Consider the following 24,365-nt stretch of genomic DNA (forward strand, 5'->3'; position numbering starts at 1 on the left):
AACTCATTCGAATCTATTCTTTCTGTTCTAAACCTGACCCAAAATCTGCACAGTGCCGCGTCTCCAGAAAAGATGAACTTTACGAACACGTACAGAGAAACAGAATTTCGAGAGACTCATTAGGTTTCACGGTGCGCGACCATCCAGATCGGGCCTTCTGATAATACACGGGGTAGCCGTAATTCTTGGGGTCGATATGGCGTTTAAACGAACCCCGATAGCGATTCCCTCCCTTGAATGATATGAATATCGTTAATGGAGCTGGTTGAACATGATGCGGTCGTATTTCGAAATCGTGCGATTCCCAGCTCTACGTGAACGGAATGAGGCCGACTTAACCTCGCTCGTTATGTTCGCTAATTAAATTATGTGCTCTGGAATTTCGATGGTTTCCACCATTCTGAAACATACGATCACAGGAATCAGTTGTATATTCACGTGCATTAGAGTGAAACGAAAAAATCAAAATTATGCAATTTATTAGGAAGTAGTTAGTTATGAAGTTAGTTTACAACGAATGAATTTTTGAAGAGGTGTAAGGATCTTTCCTTTTTTCTTAGAAAGAAACAGTTTAAAATTAATAAGATTCACTGAAATTGTTCATATCTGATATTGTAATTATTTGTAATATTTCGGCGGAGGGAATATCTAGCTAAGTAGACAAATTGAGCAAGTAGATCAAGATTTATTTAGTAGACAATAGACGTATATAATAATTAGGAGTTAGATGGTAGACAGTAGATATGGTAGAGTAAAATAAGGACCAAATAAGGTTGTGTGTGTGAACGGATGGATTTGTATGTATACATGGTTTAACTGAAAGCGCAGGACAATAAGAATAGTCGTAAACCAAGTTCCTCTTATGGCTGAAAATAACTACAGGTATTACTACTTATGATATTTCGCTTCTAATTAATTTTGTCTCATACTTATTTCTAATATACTGTTAATTATAATACCCTTTAATTTATTCGTATATTATAAGTTTATTAGTATTCTAGGATGAATTTTTATTCACAAGAATTGTTAGTACATAATTGATTATCTAATATATTCGTGGGATATAATTTCAAAATAAATTTAATAGTATTATATTAAATACTTAATAGATTCGAGGAATATTATTGATTAATTAATATATTAGAGGGTAAGAAAAGTGTAGAGATAATTTGCTGAAAATGACGAGTAAATTATTAAGATCACAGAAGATATATAAAAACGATAAAAATAATTTTTGAGTGGCTTACAGCATCTCAAAAAATGTACCGATTGAATTCAGAATTTAACAATGAAACATATACCACTATAGACGGTAACTATTGTTCTCTATTAGAAGTCAGGAGCAACATAATCAAATTTTGCACCTATATTTCGCTTTACCCCAACTCGCAAACACGCGCAATTCCGCGGAGCGATTCCACCGTTGAAACGGGTTGTAACTTACGAAATATGACTTTGGTAACGTTGCAGCCGCTAGTTTTGTTTTATTTCTCCCTTCCTTCTTTTTTTTTGTTTGTTTTATTTTTCGGTCCCCTTCATTTTGTTCTACGTCGTAAATCTGCCCGTTGTGTCAGCCGACTATCTCGAAAACGCGAATTTAAAAAAAATCCAGCGTGACACGGCGTAGAAACATGCAACGCTATCACGTTTCGAAGCGTCGCGTCGCGGTCGCGTCGGTGATTTCAACGACATTGGGATACAGCTCCGGAAAATAATGAACTAATTAAGCTGAAAACCCCTGGTTGGCTGTAGGCCAATCGTTTCCAATTTGTTGTTTGCTGTTAATATCCCTTTCTCCCTTTTTTGCTTTAGTCTCTTTCAAAAAGGGCTAAAGTGGATGTCTTGATCTTTTGGTTATAGAAATTAATGTAATTCGAGTATTTGCAATATTTATTACAAATTCTTTATCTTGTAATATATACATCATCGCTTAAAAATCTTAGAACATGTCTTACCTTCAAGAAAACTTCAGTATCTACTTAATATACAATAGATTGTAAAATTTCAAATTGTATGTATTTCATAATACAAGGATTAGTACAGTGAATATCAATATTGCTCAAGCTACGAAACACTTTTCTGCAGGTATAACCATATTCGACATTAACTAAGAATGTACATCGATAACAAAAAATTAATCAGTTCTCCTGCAACAAAAAATTAATCGATACAGTTAATTCGAACACAAAATGAAGAAAAAACAGTATTATTCGAAAGTCACTACAAAAGAGATTATAGTGTATTTGAATGACAGAAGGTCGATATAATTTTCCTCGAATAAGATAATACCTACCATAAATTCGTTTCACTATCGTAAAGCTTATTCATAAAATACTATTTCAATATAAAAAATTGCATAGGTACTTTTTGCGAACGAAAATCTATAAGACAACAGCCTAGAACTCATGCAAGCATCGCGAACCTAGAAGCAAGAAATTATTCATACTCCTCGGCCAGGATCTTGCGATCGATTATCATCCACGTGCTCTGGCGTGTGTGTACATGCGTCAGGCCAGAAGAATATCAGACAGAACATAGTAGCGCATTTATCCACGACAGGAATTTCCCTTACACGTTTCCACCGCACACAAATCTGGTAACCTACGTGCACACATCGGACGGGGATCGCGATGCCACGACTGCCTCAACAAATTACCAAAGGGCGCCGCCCGGAGGCAGCCGTTGAATTCTGCCCCTATCGATTTATGCTCGTGGCGTGCGGTGTCGTTTTCGAAGCTACGGTTGAAACTGCGCGAGAAAAAAAAGGAAGCTACGGGCACAGAGAAGGGGTAAGGGAGGGCGGAACGAAAAGGGGGAAGAAATAGTGGCAGGAAAAAAAAAACGATTCGTTGAGGGAATCGATGCAACGAAGCACCGTAGTGGTTACGACGAATCGAACTAAGAGGCGAAGAGAGAAAAAAGTGAGTGGAAAAAAGGAAATAGACATGGTTCGCTCGAACAGAGGAGAAAACGGGACAAGAATCCAGAAATATCAGCGGGCCTCGCGTTTCCTCGCCCCTGTTTCGGTGAGTCGATTGATTGTCGATGGAACATTGAAGCTACCACCCAGGGAATCGTATCCCGTTCCGTCAGGAAGTCAGCCACTTCGTATTAATCTCGGCCAATTATCGATAAACGGCTGCCGGCTAATTATCCGCGATTCATCATTTCGACGCGCACCCGGGCTAAAGTGTGCACGTGGTATTATTCAGAGTCTTTTCGATAACGAACTACACGTAATATGGGTGAGTCAATAAGAAATATATACTATCTGAAATAACTCGTTGATTATTGGTTTTATCTTGAATAAATTATGTCGCGTTTCAAGGGTGTCATATCGGATGCATGCAATTTTATCTTTTAATATCTTATATTTCCTGGGATACATCTACTCGGGAAAATACGCCACTTCAGTTATACGTAACAAGCTACGTAAGGAAAATATAAAAACAGAACATTAGTCGGAAATAGAGCACAGAAGTTAAATTCGGAACAATTATTTGTTATATTTGTAATTTTTTTACTTATTATCACCTATTAGGACGAATCCAAAGCATATTGATAAGATAAGATAAATGTGCTCATTTGTTTTTGCATAAAGAATTAAATCTTGGCTATCTAACTCGTTAATTACTGGTTTTACCAAAATACGTCTTAAACGAGTTATGTTGCATTTTAAGCGACTCAGATTTATGGTATCATATTTTATTTTCTAATATTTTGTACTTTCCGAGATATCAGGTGGACTTTGAGCTTTTCAAATGGCAACTTATATCGCCTATAACACTAGTCGATTACGCTGGACATTCTTTACAAAAAGGTATCTTAACCTACTTATACAGAAGAACCATTAGTTTAATAGATATTTTAGCTTTTAGCCTTTATTTGTCAAATTGAATAAAAGACGAAGGAAGACGTGAAGCGGTATTCTTGTATTTACGTTATCTTTCTTTTCCGTACGTTAAATTTCACAACTTGAAGTTAAAATATGTACCAAAATAATGGCTTTTTGGTATATATAAGTTAATAGCTTTTTATAGAGAATAGCTAACTGGATCGATCAATGTTATAGACAATGTAAGGTGCCATCTGAAAAACTCAATATTACCTTGATATCCCACAAAATATTACATATAAAAAAATTAATTTGCATCCATTCGATGAGTCCCTTGAAATGCAGCATAATTCATTTAAAACGTTTTTTGATAAAACCAATAGGTAATGAGCTATCTTGGGTAGGACTTTTTCTTCACTCACCTTGTGTATATATCATATATATTCGAAAGGAATTTGTTGATGTTAGAAGGACAGGTATTAAGTATTGTTTGAGAAGAGTTTGTTACGTGAAATTTTCTTACGAATAAGTCAAAATTTCTTTTTAAAAATGACAATGTTGCCATTTCTGTTTTCAAAAGTAGGATCATAATAGCTATTATTTTATTCTTTGGATAAATCTATTACTCCGTTCTGAGCCGAAAAACCTTTATTGCACATTCTTACATGGACTAGGGATAAAAACAAAAGAACATCTTAAACCTATCGATTAAATCTATCGATTGTATCTAGAACAATTTTCTAGTTACTATTTAGTGTAACTAGCGCATCTGCATATAAATGGCGAACACAAACTCACGTTGTCATTTTCAACAGACAACTTATTTTATTTGTTGCAAATTTGATACGAAGATTAACGATCAATTGGTATCATTGATTCAATTTGAATAAGTGAACTTAATTATTGTTAAGTTGGTTAAGTTTGAATTAATTAGGTTTATGTCAGGGTACTTGATTTTATTTTAACATCAACATTTGAAGTGTTGATTCAGATGATGCAAGAATTTTCAACATTTTACAACTGGACTCGTTGTTAGAAATCAGTGGTCAAGAAATTAATATTTCTTATTTACTTTATTAACTAGCCAAAGTTGTAACAATAATAATTGGCAGTTAATTAATTTCTCAACATGACAGTGTAACATGGATTGCTTAAGTAATTTTTATCGTTTAGCTGTACAAAAGTTCATTAAGTGAATCAACATAGTTGTAACCTGTCTTCTTAATACAATTAGGTTATGAAAAGTCCGCTATTTCTAAAAGAGCTAAGTCTGCATTGTATGGAAGTGTCTGTTTCTCTTTATTAAACACGGCGTGTGTATACTTTTAATCCTATTATTCCCTTTACACCGTGAGCTGTTCATACTGGAACAAGTAATTTATTTCCACTGGATCAGTTCGTACGCAATCCTATAAATAATAAAACCTAATTAATACACATTTGCATCTTTGTTACAACAAAATGAATTATCACTAGTATTTTGTGCAAATTTACCATAGTACACACAATTAATTACTAGATTATTACACGATTACTTAATTAAGTAATATTTCTTTAGCAAAGGAAATTGTTGATAAATTCCATTTCTAATCTCATTAATATTTAATATCATTTATTAATAATAATTTTATTTCTTCCATTCGTTCAAATGAAATTTCCACGAAAGGGAAAATCTTTATTGAGTATCTTTCTAATTAAATTGAGATTTTATAATAAAAAAATATGTTAGGCAATTCTACATATCCATTTGATATCGAATTTTCAGGAATTTGGTTCTCATAATAAGATTTTTATAGGGGGTAGCGCAATTAAATATTCCTCAATAAAATTTCATCCGTGTAAATAAAAATATTAATATAGAAATTTATTTTACAAACGCTATCACGGAAGATAATACAAAATTATTATGTTACCTTTAAACAAAATTCACCTTCAACTTAACAGCCAAATATACACTTTCTGCCGTAAGAAACGCGAACAGAAAATTAATCCACGTATCTCGTTCACTCCAAGCCTCTCTATTTCGTTGAAACAAAAGCAGCGCGAGAAAGTAGCACGACTTAAGAATCATCTCCTGCATCAGCTTCTCGAGGATCGACTCGCGGAACACGATAACCAGGTCGATTACGCTTCTTACGCTCCCGAAGGATCCTAGCTTCCGCTTTGTTTCCGCGAACGTTCGCTGAATTCTCGGAAATCGACGAAATTCCAAATAGATGCGTATTCGAAAACACACGTGCAGCCGGTAAATGAGAAAGAGAGGCGGGAAAAAAAAACAGGGCGAAAGAAGAGGGGCAAATCAGAATGGAAAACGTCGAGTCATATCGCGCGATCGAGCGGCGCATTGTTTACGCGTGGACTGAACAGCTGAACGGGGTAAAAAGCGGCACAAGTTCGACGATCTTCTGTTTCGTCGCGAGTGAAACGCGCCAGGTATTAAACTGCCTCGCGCTTACCGCGCTACACTAGATGGACTGGAAATTTAAAAAAAAAATACATCATGCGAGAAGAATTTGGTATTTATAGATTCCAGGCAGCGTTTTCTAAATTTTCTCCACTCGCAACCGAATTTTGCCGGGGAAAATTTTACGTGACCCTAGTTATGTACGTAAAAATATACATAAAGTAAATATACAAACAAAGCATTAGTCGATAATGAACCAAAGAAGCTTAATTTGAAACAATTCTTCGTTATATTTATAATATTCTTACTCATTACCACTCGTTAGGACAAACCCAAAACATATTGGTAAAATAAATGTGTTTGTTTTTGCATAGAGGATGAATTCTTGGATAAATATTTTATACAACAGGGAATTTTAACTGTTTTTTTTTTTTTTTTGGAGTGTATCGTATTTTGATATTATAATCATCAATGATCGTCATTTTGCAATAGGTATGTACTATAAAGTGTTGTACATGTGTTTAAAGCCATTTTAGAAATTGCTAGATATTCTGTTTTAATTCAAAGCAAAAGTTCGTTTAAACGATTTTTTAAAAAGCTGTTGTTATGTTGCAAGGATAGTTGCAAAAATGGCTCGACTCATAGTTTAGGAAGCCTTGATTTAAAGGATTATACTGGTTATTTGAAAGGAGAAAAACTCGCTTAATCAACGGAGATATTAAAATAAATATATTTTGTGTAGTTTACTTTAATTTTACTCTGTTGTGTTCTTTAGGCCATTTTTACCAACTCAATTATACGTGTTTTTATCTTTAGAAAATGTTTGTTTGTGGAAAAAACATGAAATAATTCTTTGATTTTTGCTTTGATTTTATGGTAAATTTTGTTTTATTATAACAGTGAGCTTCGAAAAATAATAGTAATTCGAAGATCATAGTAAGGTTAAGTACTTGTACCTCGTAGCAACGTGTTAGTATATAATTTTAGTTATTATATAATTAGTTATATAGCTTTAGTTAGTATATAATTTTATTATTATAATTTTACGTGTAAAGTATATAATTTTAGTTGGTAGTGTAGATTTCGAGACATTGAAAATGCATTGGCGAAATCAGGCTTGGGTTACATTTAAGTTGATATGTTGGAAAGAATTTGTATTATAAATGGTGGATGAATGAAGCTGGTGAAATCGTACCAGTAGAACATGATGCATTTCAAAATACTGCTCTTGGAAATTTTGAAATTGCGAGCTCGTCGGATCTCTTTGAAAGAGAACGAACATTAAAGAATTCATGAGCAAATTCAAAATATAATTTAGTCAGTTAGTAGGTTACTGTATACTCTAAAGGTTTTTTTTAAAGCTTTCTGTTATCGCTTTTGTAAAATTAGCAGTGATGAGATTATTATTAAGATATCTCTGGTTTTTTGTTATTTATATTTTTATGTTTCTTACTTGCAAATCGTGTGATAATTTGTGTGACTACTTAGAAAGGAAATGTGATAAAAGGAATAATATCATTGGTAAGTTTACATGTTTATAACGGTTTCTATAAAAGTATTAAATGTTTTATTTCTATAAAAATATAAAATTTATATTTTGCGTTAAATTCTACAAGAAAAATTGTAAATTAACTCTTTTAATTGCAAAAGCGCGATAGAAATACTGATGTCATCGTCAAATGTTTCACTTGTATAAAAATTTAGATACTCTGTTATTTTCTGAATAGAATTTAATTGCATGGTTGACGTATGACGGTACGATATATAATGGCATACGACATTTCTATAAAACAATTTAATAAGATTCTAAAGTATTTTACAAAGCACGTAATTCTATGTTAAGAAGTGCTCGGATTCGTGTTAACATAACGGGCACATGCAAAGGACATGTTCCGTAGAAAATTAAACTAAATTCTGACATCAAATGAATAGCATTTTAATTATATGTTGTGAAGGTCTCATTTACGTTGAAACGACAGAAACGTAAAATGTCCTCTTTAGAGCGCAGGAAGAAAAATACTAACTTCAACTGTATGTTTTCAAGAATATTCTTTGCTTTGAGATTCGGTCATATTTCATGAATAATTCCATAGGAATCTATAACCTACAATTTATAACTAATCAATTTACTATTATAATAAATTAGTAAATTATTGTGCAAGAAAAATATCCATCGTTCACTTCTTTTTGCATTTAAACATACACATTAGAACCTTCATATTTGCTAGCAAAGTAATACGTTACTAAAAATATTTCTACTACAAATTTCAAACGTACAGAAATTCTAACATAATAATTTTCGTAAAAGAAGTTCCAACTCGTGCCTTTTTCACAACTTTTCATGAAGCAAAGTTTATTAACCATCCAAAACAAACTTATTTCTTTGAATCCACTAATAATATTTCTACAGTTTCCAAACATGTCAAAAAATCCTAACGTAATAAATTTCAAACAGAAACTTCCAACACGTGCCTTTTCCACGACATTATATTAACTACGATAAATTCACTATTCGACACAAACTCATCTCTTTTCATTATTCTAAATTTACACTCTTTTTAAATTCACTAACAGTTTCACAGTCTCACGACCGTATTCCTAATCCACGTCTATTTTTTCCTACACTTTACAGCCACCCTGAAAGCTCGTAAATTTGTCAACCCCTATTTCCAGGACACCCGTTGCATGCACGCGGGTACAAGAGGATCGTCGCGCACGCGAGCACGCGTGTCGAGGATTGTAAAGCGAAAAGACGAACAGGTTATAAGGTCGCGTACGCCGTTTGCGTCACTGTTTGCAGACTTTGTCCTACCTCTTCTCCCCATTTCTCACCCCCTTTTCATCCCTCTCTGTTCCATGCGCCGTAATCCACCGGGGCAAACTCTGTCGTCTATTACGCTGACGTAGTTTGAATTTTCATAGTTACCCTTTCGCGTGATTCCGCTCTCCTACGGGGATAGCTTGTATCCGATGGTCTACAGTCTACATAATCTAAAGTTTCGGGAAATTGTGAAAATCTACCGCTCGCTTAACCCATCTGTACCCGAAACCTACCATCAGCCGTTCGCTGGCAAATTGAATTCAGTCGATATTGTTCGTTTGCCGATTCCACGAATACCAACGCGATATCATTCTCTCCATGATGCTTGCTGAGTTCGATAAGAATCTTCATAATCACCGTTCGAGAATAGCTGTTAGAATTATCTGAAGTTAATTTGATTTTTTTTTTCATCGAAGGAAACTAATATTTTGGAAATTTTATCGGTAGGGCTTTCGTTGGTTCTTCGAGTCCTTTAGCTTCTCGAATTATTTACATTGTTGAATTTTTTTTGTTGAAGTTCTTTGAACCTAGTTCGAAAGCGGTTTTACATGATGTTCAGCGTTTGATAGAATCTTGCAAGAGAACAACTGTTGAAATTATTTCCGGTTAATTTAATCCCCTTTTTGACGACAAAAGAAAAATAATTATATCGTTGGGATCTTGTTATCAGTATTTTAGTTTTCTTTGATCATTGTGTTTGAGCTATTCGAGTTACAATCCGATCAAGTTTAATTCTTCAAACGAATGTCGATATCGTTTTCAGAAGACGTTCAACGTTCGACAGAAATCTACACCATTATTGCAAAAGACAAATATAGTAGACACGAATTTTGGTATTGTAGTATCGTGGACAAAAGGCCTAAGAGATATCGGGTGAGCCATGAACAATGTCGCGAGATAGCCGAGGCGCCGTCCGGCCCATCAATGTCTTAGGTCCTTCAATTGAATAGTTTCCTAGAAAAGGCCTACGTGACCCTGGCCACAGGCAGATGCGGAACGCGTACGTGGCGAGCCTAAGAAAAGACAAAGGGATGCTAAGGCAGAAAGACCAGTTAACAGTCAGTGTCAGTGGAGAAGCCAGAGAGTGTGAATCGAGAAATCAGAGAGTGTTACTAGTGTGTCGAGAGAGTGTGGTCCGCGTGTGAGAGAGAAAGAGCGTTGGATCCGTGGTGATGAGAGTTGCAAATTAACTATTGAGTTGTCTAAATTATAGTAGGTTATTGTGATTAGTTCACGTTAAACAACCATCGTTTCCTGTTTAATCAACATCTGTACAATCCATTCATTGTAAATTAATCATTATAGTTTACGATACTACAGTATTAGGATTTTTACAATTTTTTGTTCTTTTTCTTCTTGAATTCTGTTTTTACAAAATGTTTAGAATTTGACAGAAACCTTCGCAATTGCTATTAAAAAAACGGATATCGAAATAATCTAATGAATCCTATTCAAACCAGCGACACCAAATTTGACCAACAGCATCTTTGATCGACAACATTTAATCGACGGCGGTATTAATCGACAACAACAATGTTCGACACAGAGTTTAACTAATTGGGTGCAGAAAGTTGGAGCGAAGTACGAGTTTAGTTTCGAGTATTATTTTGTCAAAACTTATACCAGTATAACTTTGTCAAAAACAGTATCTGTGAGATCTGTATCGTTGATTTCAATGAGATCCAGTCTGGTGATTTTTTCAATTTTTTCCATATTTTGATAAAAGAGTAAAGAATATTGCTATAATTTTGTCATCAAATTCATCGTAACTTCTTTGAATAGTTAAATTTCAGTGTCATCTGATGTTCTTCATATTTTCCAATTATATCCCTTTTACTCCATCGCGATAGCCGAGGACATAGTAATTTTAAGTGTAATTTTCTTTAAATGAACTTTTGTAGGATTTGTATAACTGTTGTGTTTTTTATATATACGCATGTAATACGGAGATAAAAGGAGTTCTTTAATTAAACAGTAATTCTACATCGTTAACTCGCTGTCACACTAAGCTTTTTAATTGTTACATATGGTGGGAGTTAGCTGTTCAAGACTTAATATTTTGCTAAATAAAAACTTTATCATTGTGACCAATGTCTTTAATCTTTAATATTATATTATTTTTAAGTTATACAAAGTAGCTTCCTAGAAAAATTTGATACCATGAAAATGAAATCATACGATGGAATGAAATGAATCAATATACAAATATTTCTACAGCCTGCGTACTAAACGCAGCCTTCGCGTTTCACCTACGCTGTCTCTAATCTTGTCTACTAATAACAAGGAATAATCAACCGCACTCAAAACTGTAAGATATAGCTGCTGAACTCGATGCAGAGCTCGAAGAAAGAATCGTGGAACATCGAATGAATATATACGAGCGACGATAAACTGAACAAGTTACGCAATGTATTGAGAATCGAGTTCCATTGGAACAAGTTGCCATGTGGATAGGAGGGAACGGAAAGACCAGGAATCTTCATGCACGTGACGTGACACGAAATCATCTTGCAACGAAACTTCGTCGATATCTCGGGCGAATTTCGTTTTTTCTATCTTTTTTATTTTTTTATCGACCATACGATGAAATACTATTACGAGGAGTAACGCGGTGAACACGGGCGATCCCCATTCCAAGAATCTTCGTTGAATCGACGCACAGTGCGACACGTAGTGGACAAAAATCAAAATAATCATTGTTCGATTTTGATCTTATGATTTGATAATTATTTTTTATTTGATCTTATTACCGGCCCGTCAGTAATTGATATAAATGTAAACAGTAATTCCTTCAAAAAGTCGATAGAGAATTAGTAAAAATCGTTTGTACATCACAATCTAATCACTTGAAAATTAGCTCGCTCATTCATTATAAATACATTCTTGTTTGTCAATTACGATTAATAATGAAAAATGCGGCGGGATTCGGAGCAGTCGTCGCACGCCGCGTTTACAGACGACTGGTTTCGTTTCTCTGGCTCCAATTACAAGGGGACGACACTTTCTTGCGCGGTTGCGGAAAGTTCTGTAGTAGTAACATAGGCCGAACTGCTGCTCTCTTTCTCTGGAACGCGATCTGCGGCGTCTCGAGCGTGAACGTGGACGGCGCCGGTTGTCCAGGCTCAGCGCGTTAATTTGCGCCTGCATTTGGTTTAGCCTGTCTTCCATTGCGTCCGAGACGCGGTTTTGTCGTTCGCAGTCCGCTGCCGCTCTTTCTGCGCTGTCCGCGACAATCCGTCTCCCGTCTCAGGGCGGATTTCGTGTACCCGATTGGCCATCCGGGTTAGAGTTTCGGCTTTCGCCTCCTCCGTGGTGGCCAGGACTCGCTGCACATGAACCCGGTAGTCGGTTCCTCCAGAGGGCGTGACGAGTTTTTTTAAATCCCGGTAAAACTGGGATAGCGTCCTATTTCCCATGTGTTCGCCCTCTAGCAGCCTTCTGGTAGAGTCCGAGTCAGCCAGTTTCTTAATAAGTTCCTTCCTCAGGTGTTCGTGCTGCCCCGTCTTCGGTGGGTCAAACAGTATGTCCCGGACTAGCTGTATACACTGTTCGGTAAGATAAGCGGTAGCAGTGTGAAATTTTGTCTTGTCGTTGGCGATGCGCGTTGCCTCGAACCGTGCTTCTAACGTAATAAACCACAGTTCGATCCTCTAGGGCCAGAATTGCGGGGCACGGAACAGTTGGTTCACGGATTCTACTCTGTCCGCAGCATTCGTTGCGCGCACTTCCTTGTTGGCACTCGTCATTACGAACAGTCGCGATTTACGATAACGATGTCTTTATGTGGCACTAACACGTTCATCTCTTTCGTTTTAGATCACGTCGGGGTCACCAGTTTGAGGTAGTAGAACGTGTAGGGTGCCAAAGAAATACTCGACGTTTTATTTAATAGTGCGTTTATTAACTCGCTTAACGGCTTCGTTACAAGTCGACAATTTATTATCGACTCTTCACGTACGACTGTCGCTTACGACTCTCGATTTCGACGGCTCAATCACGACTCTCGATCACGATTGATCTCTTAATCCCTTTCTTTTCTTTTTGTCACTTCTCGATATCCCCACTATGCACGCGTTCGTTAGGAATCCGCGATCGTGGTCACGTACGACTTCTTCCGAATATTTGGCGGAAGGACCATAGGAATATCAATGGCTCATTAGGCCTGTCGGCATGTATGCTTCATCGCGGCCTTGCTTATGTTTCGTCGGTCTTTCGTAAACCTGTCAACGGTAGTACACTATATGTCCCGACGAAACCGTTGGAACGAGAGTTGTTCTTTGCTGTTGAGTGCTGCTACATATATATAAGAATTTTCCTTACAAAACTGTATTCACAAAAAGTTGATTTACTTGAAGAAATTAATGTAACGTTTTAATTTTGTTAAGAATTTCTTAAGTAAAACTGTATTACTTATTTCTTACGGAATAATTTGAAACTCTTGATTGCATTACAAGTTATGTACCTTTCCTGAAGGAAAAAATTCGTAGGAACTTGCTGAATTCTTATTGAAGTTCTTTCTAAAAAATTCTACAGCCTTATTAAATTAAAGATTAAAAATAATTCATAAAAAATCTGAAGCGAAATCTTCAAATTATTGTTATTATCATTATTATTATTTATTTCCTACAAACAGTGGAAAACAAATATTCCCTATATCTAACATTGGTTAGATAACGACATCAGATACGATATCAGAATCTGTACGACAAAAAAATAATTCGTTTCTAAATCGTCCATTCTGAATTCTTCATTTCATCGCAACTAACCTACCTAAGAGATTATTTATCATTAACAGGGATTATTATTCACACACGTTATTAAAAATTAAATATAAAACATCTTCCAAAAATCTGGTTAAAGCTCCCTAAAAGACCTAAAAATAAATCCATGTCAACAATCAGGCTCCACGATTACACCGAAAGTCGATGAATTACGGTGGTCCATTTCTTAAATCGAAAACCGCTATTGAACGAAAGAAAATTCTTAGCGAAATTCGAATCCCTTTCAACAGGCGAATCTTCCCCTGTGCTTTCTTCCCGGAAATGTAATTTAATCTTTGTCAGGGCGCAACGAGAACGCAGACAAGGACAAGCGGGACGTAAAAAACGCGAGCGTGTTGCGACACCGATCTTTCCTTACCCTTGTGTCGTGTGCGACAAGATCGAGCGAAAAATCTGACCGAAAACGGACTGCGCTGGGAGATAGCGGTCGTATAAAAAATTCAAAATTTATGCTTCTTCTGTGTTGAATACTGACGAGGCGAGACCACGGACAGCCGAAGGGCATAGATAAAACGGGCGGCGGGGCAAGTTAAAGGTGGAAAGATTTGCGTCATATTTTTTGGACGAATCATGGAACCGGGTTACATTTAGCGTCGATCTCACGCCCTTGATTTTTCTTCAAAGAAGTTCTCGCCTTCGGGATGGAGCTATAGAAGCTTCCCTAAATCGTTGGATGGGGTCTTTCACGAATATTCTCATTGTTGTAGTTCTTTTATTTAATTATTATTATTGATCTTATTATTATTATTATTATTAATGTTATTCATTTATTTGATACAGGGATACTTTTGAGCTATAGGAATGTATTCTTGTTCGTCGATTATTTGGTAATAGAGATACTTTTTATAGAAATGCCTTTTACGTTATAGGGAAATATTTTCAAAGAGTTCAATTATGACCAGACTCAGAATCGGATTAGACAAAAATCAAGGTAAGACTCACCGATATTTCCTAAGAAAGACACAACCTCCAAGTTGCAGCTTATGCAACCAGATAATATCCATCTGACTCTGCTTTATGAATACAGAAAATATAGAACCCAAGGACTTAAGTACAAGTTGAAGCCACTATCTTGATATCAAAGGACCACATCATTAAATTATCTAAATTGTCTCGAAGAAACCAACTGCACTACAAAATCTAAATAAAAAAAAACAACGAGTCGATGATATCGTTGTTAATGATCCAGGTGTCGATGGGATAGAAAGTTGAAACAGAAAGAAACTATTATCGTAGAATTATGATTATAAATAATAATTATAATATATAATATAAATATAATATATAATTATAATATATAATAATTATAATTAAAAACAAATAGAGTAATGTTCGATCAGTACAGAGCACAATCAAATATTTCCACAGCATCGTAAACCCAGTTTCCTAACCTAAACAGAGAACACCGAACGGAGCATTGTGTAACAAGAATTACGAAGTATCCGTGAGTCGTATTGTCACGTTCCACGCGCACAGTCCTGGTCGAATTAATATTCATCGAGTTGCATTCGTAAATTGAACTCTTGATAAAGGCAGTGATGTGCAACAAAGAACAAGAAGCCAGCATGGAAAAGTTACGAGGGCGAAAGAAAAGGTTTCCGCATATTAACAAAATGAGAAATCGAAATCGTTCCGCGGAGGAAATTTAAAATTTATGTTGACGTCGTGTTCAACTCCGGATAGGAATAAGAAAAGGAACAATGGAGAATGATACGCGGCAAGAAGCGACGAAAGATGGAATGAAAAGCGGTTTGCAATCGTGTAAATGCTCGTACGAGCAAAGTCCTCGACTCGAAAAACACGAAGGAAATTTTTAGATTTTCCAGATATGAAGACTTTTCCCACTTCGTACGTATAGCGCATAACAGGGTAGGGCACTGGAACCATTTCGATTATCGCGTAAGTGATCATTTTAACGAAAAATGTTTCAAGTAAAAGTTGGATGTTCCGAAGGGGATGTTATAATTCGACGTGATTAGTTTTTTTTGTAGGAGCATGCGTAGAGGATATATGAAAGAGGTATAGGAACATATATTTTTTTCTTGCATATATCGATTTTTCGCAACGTTCTGCGTCAGAATGTATTAAGATATAATATTAAAAGAGTTAACAATTTGTGAGATATTTTGGATTAAAAAGTGGAGATATTTCATATAGAAATCTGAAATAACTCACGAATTATTGACTTTTTTGCTGACATTGCTCATGTACGCTTTGTTAGACAAAAGTTCCGAAGAAATGATTCATTAAAGAAAACAACAAAGGTTTCGTATAAAAAAATGTGCATTTGTTCCTTTTCGTATAAAAACAATGCGGTTTCTATTCTTTAAGTAGTATAGTCGTGTTTTATATCAACTCTTTGAGATACTCTGCATAATAATACATTAGGGTACAATGTCAACATAACTCGTGAGATACTTCAGATTTTTACACAAAGTATCTCGCTTTTTCGTTTAAAATATTTCACGAATTTTTAATTTTTGCAATATCATATGTTAATACTTTTTGATGTAGAATGTTCCGAAGAATCGATGTATGTGTAGTACCATTTAAAAAAATTAATATAACCTTCGTATATTCTGTACGCATCCTTTTACAAAAGAAAGAAACTGATCACGTCAAATTATGTCACTTTTGAAGTCATCCAACTTTTGTCTGAAACATTTTCTGTCAAAATCATTACTTACGTAGTAATCGAAATGGTTCCATTTACATGATTTACCATGTATGATTCTGGTTCTTCGTTTCTTTTGGTCATTTCCAGATTACAAATGTTTGTACGTTTATTAGATATTGAAAGGAGCACACATACATAGAATTTGTGTATATAATATGAAAAAATATGTATATAAAATATTTGAAATAAAGTACTCGTTAGTAAGAAAGTAAATCTCTAGAAAATATCAAAAAAAAAAAAAAAAAGAAAGCCAAAAAGGCTTTGTAAGCTCCTTTCTTTCGATCTCAAGAAATTTGTTAAACGATAAACGAGAAAGAACATGGCGATTTGGCAAAGCAATAAATTAGAAGTGAAAATAATGTGACGTGGTGGTTGCTCGAAATTTCCAAGTGAAACGCTCGTTAATCGGCTTCTTTACTTATTACAGATGTTCCGTGGTATCGCTTCCATCTCGAAACCGCTTGTTTGCATGTTCGACGCAGTGGAATCGATGAATTGACCGACTGAATAAGATAATTAATTGTAATTTCGCGCGATATGTTTCGAAGGGAGAAAAGGAAGAAATACGACTCATGAAATATCAAGGAACGAAATACGAGAATGAAAACAAACAAGAAAGGTAATATTAGAGATCAAATTAGGATCGGAAATGAGAGAAACTATTTTATAAAATTACTCTACAATGAATTTTATTAAATTAAAACTGTGTTTACCTACTGCAATTACTTTTGCGATGTTCTAATAAAAAATTATAAAAGTACTAAACGAATCATAAACGAAAATGATAATAAAAATAAAAAAAGAGAGATTTATGAGATAATACATAGAAAAAACTTTCTAAATTTTCATAAGGATATTGTAAAGTAAGATAAATAAATACTTGAAAATTCGCGTTCTTTTAGAATTCACAGCGTAGAAAGCCAACAGCTATGAAGAAAAAAGAAAACGACAAAAGCCCGATGGAACAATGAAGTTCTGCAAAGTTCGTTAATAAGTTATTCTTGTTCTAATGTATTTGTCCCGTTTCTTGTTTCATTTCTCTTTCTTTTTTTTTTTTTTTTTTTTTTGTTTCTTTATTCGAGAAAAAGCAGTGTAAAAAGCAGTTTGCTTTCCTTTTTGGTATTTGGTTAACCAGAAGCTTGTCACGAAATTCAAACAAACTCTTCACGGTGAACCACCGAAACTTTCGGGGGGAAAGGCGAAAAAAAGAAAATACAGGAAAAGGTAGATTCTCGTATTTCAGCGAGGTTGCTTTATACGATTTCGGTAATGGCGCGCAAGAATTCTCTTACAAAGTGGAAAAATATACTCACGAACGTTTGCTTCGTACGGCTTTTTTGGCTCGTGATTAATTGCTGCTATACGTACCTGCGAATAGAAAGATGAGAGAACATGTAAAAATCAGTGATATTAAGATTCCGTTTTGTTTGTAAAATCAGAGGTGAATTAGATTTATTTAATGGATCATGGTTGACGAACTCAGGCACTTTATATATTAATAAATATTATTAATAAATGTATATATTAATTTCTAGATTAGGTATTTTTTTCAATTATTTTCATAATAAGTATATTTATTTACTCAAGTATCAACGATATGCATTATTAAATAAGCTAAAGTTTTTATCATTTAGAATAGATATTGGATATAAAGAGCAGTAAAAAGCTTTTCAAGATTAGTAATCTTTCAATATTCGATCCAATAGTCATGAAGTCTTGCTTTAATATAAGTATAAAACAATTGTTCTAAGCTATGTATTTATACCTTTCTCTTTCTCATTGTAAGATAAAAAGATATAACATAAATATCTCTGAAAGATACATTATTTACACTTACTACGTGGAACTAGAAAAGGATAAATTACAAAATTTATAACTTGATATCCCGCTCCATGCGATCTTCAAGAGAAAAGAAAACATACGTAACTAGATAATTCGAACTTTGAAAAAAGTTACAAATCAGCTACTCGTTATATGTATATAATAAAAATAAATACTATATAATATAATAATAAATTAATAGAGATTGTGTTTATGCAATAATAACAATAAAATTAACGATAAAAACAATATAAATCTATTTCAACTGAACTATGTTATATATTATTCACTTAAACGATCACCAAACTTCTACAATTTCAGTATTCCATTTGGAAGCTTTCAAGTGAATCGAATGAACAACATTTTAAGAAGTGAACATTTTTTAAGAAGAATATACACGATAACGTCTAAACAGGGAGCGGCATTATCTTAACGTCATCGTTGAGAGAAGAAAACGGAAGTACATCGGGCGGACCCGCCATTCTCTCTTGTAATGCATAATAATACACAGAGAGAGAACGATAACGGCTGGCCACCTGTTTCATTCGAATTCGCCGGCCATTTTGTCGCGCCACAGCTTTCAGCTGGATTATGAACAGCCGTGCTTTATATCACGGTGGCGCGCGTTTCGAGCGAAGAGAAGCGGACGGAGTAGCGAGCGGAACAAGAGGCAAATCCTTCAGCCTGAGATCTCTCGAGCAACTCGCCTTACGAAATGATGCTTATGATAACGTAACTAAAGCGAAAACGGGTCGGAGGATTTTCTTCTTTGCTTTCCCTCTTTTTTTCTCTTCCGCTCATCGTATACAATAGCATGCTAACAGTATGTTTATGTGGATGTATGAGTTGTTTTCTCGCAGAACAAGTATAGGGGATGAAAAGAAGATTTGGATGATGAATAGAGAGTCTGGGAAGTGTTCGTCGGGAAAAGTGAATTTCGATTTTGGTTTCCTTCGCCAACTCTCTTTTTTCTATTTTGTGATGAGCCCCGACGTAGAATAGAATTTATGTAATAAAAGTATGTTTTTGTAAATATTTGAGTTGTTTCTTGGAGGAGCAATACAGGGAATGAAAAGAAGATTTGGATGATGGACAGAGAGTGTGGGAAAGTGTTTGCCGAAAAAAGTGGATTTTAAATTTAGTTCTCTTCGCTAACCTCTTCTTTCTATTTTTTGGCGAGCCATGATGTAGAATAGAATTTGTGTACCTACTAAAGCTATGCTTTTATAAATGTTCGAATTGTTTCTTGCAAGGAAGATACAACGTGTGAAAAAGTTTAGTAGATTCATGATCTTGATTTTCTTCTTTGCTTCTCGTTTCTTTCCTCTCTTTTTTAGCCTTAGTGTACAATAAAATGAACGCTAGAAGTATGTTTCTGTGGATGTTTGAGTTATATTCTTGGAGGAGCAATGTAGGAGATGGTACGAAAACTGGGATGTTGGACAGAACATGAAGAAAGTATGTGCTGAAAAAAGTGGATTTTGATTTTGGTTTCCTTCGTTAATCCTTGTTTGTTTATTTTGTCATGAGCTATGATTTTAGAGTAGAATTTATATACTAGAAGTATGTTTGTGTAAATGCTTGAACTGTTTCTTATCGGGGAGGTACAAGTTCGATCGAAACGAAGACTCAGTTCATGAATTTTGATTTTGGTCTCCTCCTTTGTTTTCTGTTTCTTTTGTTTGTCTGATAAACCATGGCGTAGAATGGAACTTTTAACAAAGCTATATTCTAATGTGTCTTCTAATTATGTAATTATCTTCCCAGCTCTGCACAATATCTGCAACAAACTTGTACTAAAAATCTCCAACAATCCCCCATAGAACCAGCTTTTTCCCAATCGATACAATGCCATAAGGACATCCGCAAAAAGCGGATCGTCACGAACATGCCGTAAATCAAGCCTCGACTCCGGAGTTGCAATGTCGGACGATACATCGCGACGAAAAATTTGACCGGCTAGCTGGGAAAGAGTTTCATCTTCAAAAAGTGAAAAAAGAAAGACGTATAAAAATAAAAAAAAGATAAAAGTCTAAAGAAGAAGAGAAAAGAGGTGGATCTGAAATTTATGTTTCCGACAGGCAGTGCTCGGTCTTTCTGAAGAAGCCACGTAGAGAAGAGGGACTTTGCACCTTGGCGAACAAGGGCTGCAAGATTCCGAAAACGTTTACTTCTTATCTCTCCCTCTCTCTCTCTCTCTCTCTCTCTCTCTCGTTCGTTCGCTCACTCGACTCGACACTCGACTTGGAGGGCTGCTCGTGCGAAGGTAAAAAACGAGGAAAAGAGTAAACGAGAGAGAGAGAGAGAGAGAGAGAGTGAAGCAGCGCTTCTTTTATCAATGCTGGCGAGAGCTGGCTTTGTGTCCGATGAAAATCGTGTCAGAAACGCGTGAAAAAGCTCATAATGTATGTAAACGACCGGTCGGACTGGATTGTCGGTCTCTCTTGGCCGGTGTGAATTCGCGCTAAATTTCAATCGACGTCAGCTCCAACTGAAAGAGCGCAATTAACTTCGGAGCGAAAGGAAAAAAAAAAGCAAGAATTGCGGCGGAATCGTGCTTCTTCAGTGTATGTTATACGTTATACAGGCTGTCCTAGTAATCATGGTACAATAGAGTGATACCAGATTCTAGACGAGTAAATGAATAGAAAATATAAATTCACATTTTTCCATATGGCATTTCGTTTACGATAAAATCATATTTAAATAAATTCTTTGGTATGTGTGAATTTGGCTAATTACCGACTCCTGTCGGATCCAATGAGTAAATAATCAGCAGTTTTTGAGAAGATAGAGCTTGGACATTTATTAGGACAATTTACGATGTTAACTTAAATCGAATTCTTTTCGCTACTTATTTTCCAATTATTTTATTATAAACCTGTTAATCCGCCGTTCGTATCATAAAATTTGTTAGAGTTTTTTCAATAATTCTAATGTGTAAGTGTCCGACTAATATATGGCGGGTAAGTGTACGCATGCTTGATAAATTTAACTCTCCCTTACTGTTGCTGACGTCGCCTGTATACTATAGTCGTTTAAGTCCATGCCGTTATTTTCAGGTTTTTGTATTTTTAACACTCTAACACAAAAATTCTTGATCTTTAAAAATTCTTCCAAGTTTTTAGAATATCATCCAATAACTCTTGCTGCTACGAGTAACCTAAATTTATTCAAGGAAAGTAAAATTTAAACAAAAGCGTGGAAAAAATGAAAAATGACATAAAATTACTGATAGAAAACGAAGCAATATGCGGATGGAGGGTTAATTAATTTTATTCTTTTTCACGGAAACAAAGCTATGAAAAAATTCCACGCTACATTTCCGGCTTGTTCTTTTTTTCAGATAGAGACGTTTCTTTGTCAATTATTCCGCGATTACTGGGACATCCTTTGCAAAGAAATATATGTAGATTCTCTTGACTACAGTCTGGACTGAGACGGTCGCTGTTTGATGTAATTTCGTTGCTCTGGGATATTTTGCGGCTCCTGGTAATCACGTGACCGAGAATGCGGAGAATATGGAAATGAACTGTTCGCGTGGAACGGTGTGCGAAAGTTAATACTGTAGCAACACTGCTTGAATTAATTCGCTTGTAGTCTTTCTATCGGCTTAGAGGAAAGTTCTCTCTCTTTTTTATTTTTATTAGAACTTGGAAATTAAATAAGCCCGGGATAGAGAAGTTCTGAAATAGTTAAACTATTACCATGAAAGATTCGAACCTTATAGATCTATATCAGCGCTTAAACACCAATTTATATTCCACGATACACGCAGATTATAATAACTATAATAGAAAATGAAATTCTTATTAATATAAATTTAATAATCTATTTTCTCTCCGAATACAGTATCAATTTCTGACAAATTTTCAAACCACTGTGATCGTTTTCAAAATGAACGAAAGTCTTTGTTTCCAAACTAAACATCCTTGCCAAATAAAAGATCAACTTTTCCAAATTTTCCAATCTGTGCAGTAATTCTCAAAACGAACAAAAGTCTATATTTCCCAAACCAAAAATCTTCTTATCAAAATTTTCGAATCACCGTACCCATCAAAATGAATAAAAGTATCTACCAAAATCAAGCGTTGGTAGAAGATTGCTGCCATGACGCTAAATTAACGACGCTAAATTTCGACGAATAATATCCGCGTGATACAGGTAAGGACGCGTGCAATTTCCACGACACGCGAGTTTCCCGATATTACGTTTCTAACGATCGTCGACTAGCCAAGGAGCCCATAAATAATGTTGCCCGTTCGCTGTTATGGAACGAACCATAGTCAGATATTAGTTACAAGCTGTGGACTAATTTCCAACTGGATTGATGCCGAGTGAAAACGGCTGCGGGCGATTCGATCGATTCTGAGGTGAATTCTCAACGGGACGTCAAGGTGATTCCAGCTTCATCCCTGAAGCGGTAATGTGAAATTTGTCGTCACGATTAATTTCCTAGGATAGTGTGGATTACATGTTGGAACGATGAGAGAGGATTTGCAACTGGCACTTGTTTACAGGGATATACTGGTAATGGCATTAACAAGCGTGACTGATATGATCATACATGCAAAATTTCTTTATGTTACTCGAAAATCATCTTCGAATAGTAGCAATTAATTTAACGAATCTCAGGCTTGTGTAGACGATGGAATATCTGAGTTTCTATGTTCTTAAGTATGAATATGTTTATGTTAAATTTGCTGCATATGGTATGGAATTCTATAGAATTTAATGAAATTCTGTGAAGTAGAAACTGGCTTGTACTATTGCTTGTAAAGATGATCTTAAAATAGCAGGAAGTGTATAATTCAATCGATTTGTGAATAGGTAGATTTAGGAATATCCAAGTTGCCACGTTGTTTGAGTACAGATGTGTATATCAGAAATTTACTAGACAAGTCATAGAGTTTGTAAAGAACTTCAGATGTCACGCGCATTGGACATATTCCAAAATTAAGAAGGTCAAATGTTAAGAAGAATATGAAAAGAAAAAGACAGAAGAAGACGAAAGAAAGTGAGGAAATGTGTTTTGTCAGGGGTTTGCCGGTAGAGTTGTAGCGGCACTCGACAGCAAAGAACAACTCTCTTTCCAACGATTTCGTCGATACATTGTATACCACCGCTGACAGACTATTTACGAGAGGCCGACAAAACATAAGCAAGGCCGCGATGAAGCGTAAGTGCCGACAGGCCTAATGAGCCATCGATATCCCTTTCGCCAAATACTCAGAAGAAAGCGTATGTGACCACAATCGCGGACGCCTAACGAACGCGTGCGTAGTGGAGATATCAAGAGGTGACAAAAAGAAAAGGAAGGGATTAAAAGATCAGTCTTGATCAAGAGTCGTGATTGAGCAGTCAGAATCGAGAGTTGTAAGCGACAGTCGTACATGAAGAGTCGATAATAAATGGTCGTCCGTACGAGTCGCGAATCGAGACTTGTAACGAAGCCGTTAAGCGAGCTAATAAACGCACTATTAAACAAAACGCCGAGTATTTCTTTGGCACCCTACACGTTCTGCCATCTCAGATTCATCAGTCATAGTCAGACCTATTTATTTATCTACCATGTACGTTTATGACATAGAAGAATCCAAATTTTTATGAAACTTTCAAAATGTATGCAATGTGTTTCTTCCTCTTTACAAACCAATTCTGCTTAACATATAAAAGTAAATACTCGAAACATCTTGAGTTATTCGCCGTTAAAAATTGTTCTTTACATTTCTGCAATCCAGGAGAACTCTTGTAAAATCTTGAATTGAATACAAACGAGTTTAACTTGATAATATCCTATATGGATTACAAAGAGCAAATAGATTATACAATATAATACAATAAAATTTGATTAGATCATATATATACTATAAGCAAGAATTATAAAAGCAATATAGAAAGTGACAGATTCTAGAGATTTTCGTAAAGCTCGTAGAATCTGTACAATGTGCGAGTAGATTATACTAAACTAGACATTACAACATTAAGTTCAGGGATGCCCGGTGGTCCCACAGGTTCTACACAGG

General features: G+C 35.4%; 1 protein-coding gene across 5 annotated transcripts in view; it reads right to left on the bottom strand.

Annotated features, from left to right (window-relative positions):
• Positions 1–24,365, bottom strand: part of LOC132912449 (hemicentin-2-like) — a 547,362-nt gene that overhangs the window by 242,080 nt on the left and 280,917 nt on the right. The window lies entirely within an intron of this gene.

Source organism: Bombus pascuorum, chromosome 12 (genome assembly GCF_905332965.1).
Source record: "Bombus pascuorum chromosome 12, iyBomPasc1.1, whole genome shotgun sequence".
NCBI classification, from domain to species: Eukaryota; Metazoa; Arthropoda; class Insecta; order Hymenoptera; family Apidae; genus Bombus; species Bombus pascuorum.